Consider the following 3,429-nt stretch of genomic DNA (forward strand, 5'->3'; position numbering starts at 1 on the left):
CCCAGCCCAGCCCAGCCCCAGCCAGCCCCAGCCAGCCCAGCCCAGCCCAGCTCAGCTCAGTCCAGCCTAGCCAGCCCCACTCACCTGCCCACAACAAGGCCGATCTCAGCCAAACCTGCCACCTCGAGGTGCCAGCCCCCTACCCACCCATCTGCTGAGGCCTGGCCCCCTTCCCCCTCCCCACACTTCTGCCCCTCCCTCCTCTCCTCACCTCTGCCTCCCCCACACCACATCCTTGTCCTCTTTCCCTCCTCCCCACACCTCTGCCTGGAGCTGCAGAACACCCCAGGGGGCCCTTCCTTCCTTATCCACAGGGGCTCCTGGCCCCTGTGACCCTGACCCGCCACCCCATCCCCAGCTGCTTGCATCTGCACCCACTGCACCCACCTGCACCCAGCCACACAGCACTGCCCCTGGAGGAGCAGCAGGGAGGGGGCTCCAGGACGGGAGGCCTCTGGCATCATCCTGGCGGCATGTTGTTCCCCTCACCCTTTTGAGGAGCAGGATGGACTTGGTAACACACTTGCCCCACTACTGGCTCCGGACCCCTCCCCACAGAGCCCTAGAGGAACTCTCTCCCACCATGCTCGAACGCTCAGACGTCCTAGAGCCCAGACGCCGAAGGTCACGCCCAGAGATGAGGTGGTTGAAGCTCCGAGGCCACGTGTCATTAAACGTATTAAGTCTCCTAGCAGCCATGCTGTTGCAGCGGCGATGATTGTCGGGGCGGTGAAGACAGCAGCCAAACACGACTCTTACAGAGAAGTGGGGCCAGGAGGGTCACTCTGAGGAGTCGACCCCAGCTTCAGTCCCAGGAGTTTATTTATAGTCAATACGGCAAGCAGTGAAGCAAACAACAGAACAATGGGCTTTGGGTGAATAACAATAAGTTTCGGGCAAGGGAGAAGGAATTCAGATAAACAAGCCAATCAGACAATAGGTTTGGGAAAACAAGTCGTGCCTAATCTCCTCATCGCTGACAAGCCTCAACATGTCCTGTGCAGCATAGAGGCCTTTGAGGGGCTGAAGTTGTCATTAGTGTAGCCATGTTTCAATGGCATATATCCCCACACCATGCGTCTCTGTCCTGGGGGCTGGGGACTCACGGGGTCCTGAAGCCCGCCTAGGAGAGTGCCTTTGTAAGGGCTATGTGGCCGAGGGCAGGCCGTGGTCAGGCTGGGCTGTTCAAACTAAGGCCACTCACCCCTGACCTCAAAGGAGGGGACCCAGGAGAGCCCCACACACACCTGTCCAGGAGGGGAGGGGCTGAAAGGGGCCTCTGAGGCTGCAGGCCCAGCAGGTCCAAACCTGTCCTGAGACAGACCTTCCTGGACATCTGCCCGAGGGGGAGCGGAAGCCAGGTCTTGGGCCAGCACAGGGGCAGGCGTGAGTCAGAGGCACAGCCGAAACCAGATTTGGGGGGCTTTGCCCCAAGCTCGCAAAGGGGCCCAGGAGGGCATGGGGCCCGGGGCCAGCTGGGTGGCATCAGCGCAGGAGGGATGAGAGGGTCATTTTCTGCACCCGTGCCGGGCACCTGCCCACCGATCTGCTCACCTGTGCTCCACCTTGGAGGCTGCCTTTGTCACCCTCTGTTGGCAGATCTGTGTGCTGCGGGGGCTGGCCGCCAGAGGGGGCCCTAGCACCTCGCAGGGTCGGGGGAGACTCGACCTGTGTGTGCCTGGAGTGGTCGGCGGACCCAACCCTGGGGCGGAGTGCTGGAGGGGCGGCCAGTCCCGGGGGTCTCCAGGGTCAGCAGAGGTGGGCACAGGGAGCCCAGGCCTGGAGGGAGTCACAGGGCCCATGTCACAAGGCTGGTCAGCCCCCCAGCCAGGCCTGCCTGGACGCCCTGACTCAGGCTCGGACAGGCTGCCCTAGGGCCTTGCTGCCCAGTCAAGGGGAGCTGGGTATCTGGGACCTGGTGCCCTCTGCCCCACAGCCAGGGTTTGGCCACCAACCCCTATCCCAGGCCAGAAGAGAAAGGTTCACACTCCCAAGCCCTGGGTGGCCACGTAGCCCCCAGCTGCCCCTCCAGATGGGGAGACCAGCCCAAGAGGAAAAGAGAGGAACGGGGGAGCCGGCCCGGCCCTCCCTCCCCTCAGCCTACGGATCCCGCTAGTCCAGAACCTCCAGTGGGACAGATGTCTCAGCCGAGCTTCCACCCTGAAGCCCTACCAGGCCAAGTCCTTCCTGGCCTCCACCTGCTATGAAAGAGCTGCCTGGGACCTGGAGGTCAGGCGAGGCCCATCCCTAGCCGCAGCTGGCACCTGCCCCCAGCAATGTTCTGGCTTCACCCAGAGCAGGTGGCTCAGCCCACCCTCTCTGCCCCATCCTGCTCTGGTCCTCTCTCCATCTGCACTCTCTCCTGGACAGCCTGAGCTGGCCCAGGGCTGGCTTCCACCCCCAGGGCCTGCTGGCTGGCCCCCTGTCTGCTTGGGCCTCTGGTCCCTGGAAGCTGTCCCCGTTTCCTCCAAGGGGCTTCCCGACCACCTCCTGGCACACTCCCAAGAGCAAGACCACTATTCCTATCTGCCTGTGGGTGGGTGGGGATGGGTCCAAGGTCACGAGGCTGCCGGGGTCAGAGCAGGCAGAGCTGCCTACTCGCCTGCCCAGCAGCCCAGGTGTGAGGAGGCAGAACCCCCAGGCCAGGTGCTGACAATTACAACTCCTCGGCCCTCAGCAGCTGCCTGCAGGCACCGCTACTGAAAGAAGGGGCACATGGTCACCCGGCTGAGGTCCAGGGCTGGGCAGGGTGGCTGAGCTTTGAATGCAGTTTCACCTGATTCCGCCGTGTGCGCCCTTAACCTCTCACCCCCTGACCTCCCCTGCCACACAGGTCAGTGGGGGAGAGGCAGGGTGCTGTGGTGTCCCACTCAGGGGGGGGTCCAGGCTGCAGGGGGTCTGACTGGGCGAGGGGGAGGCAGGGGCTCGGAGCTTCCTGAACGGCCCGAGCTTCAAACCCCAGACCTCCGGAGGATGGCCCGGGCTGTGACCGATGGGAGGGTCAGCGGCCACCTCTTTGTACCCCAGCTGTGTGTCCAGCAAAGATTCCACAAACAAGGCCCGTCTCTGTCCTCAGGACAAGTGTGTCTTTCAGGCTGTCTCTCGCCCAGTGCGGGCTGCAGAGCCCCTCCCCTGCTCCCCCTGCTGGCCTTGACCGCCACACCCACTCAGGCCTGGCCAGAGGCAAGAGGAACGCCCATGCCCTTTAGGAAGAGGTTTTTCTTCTTTTCGAAGCAAAGTATTACAAAAGATTTGATCTTCCGGAGGTTCTGCCATGAGGTGTCCTCCTCAGCCTCGGAGGTCTGCACAGCTCTGCTTCCAAAGGACCCACGCGGATGCCACAGAACCTCGTGTGGGCCAAAGACCCCTCACAGAGCACAAGAGAGTGACGGTTCCACGCAGTCGAGCGTGAGACGTGCACGGAGATGC

Source organism: Trichechus manatus, unplaced genomic scaffold (assembly GCF_000243295.1).
Source record: "Trichechus manatus latirostris isolate Lorelei unplaced genomic scaffold, TriManLat1.0 scaffold00244, whole genome shotgun sequence".
NCBI classification, from domain to species: Eukaryota; Metazoa; Chordata; class Mammalia; order Sirenia; family Trichechidae; genus Trichechus; species Trichechus manatus.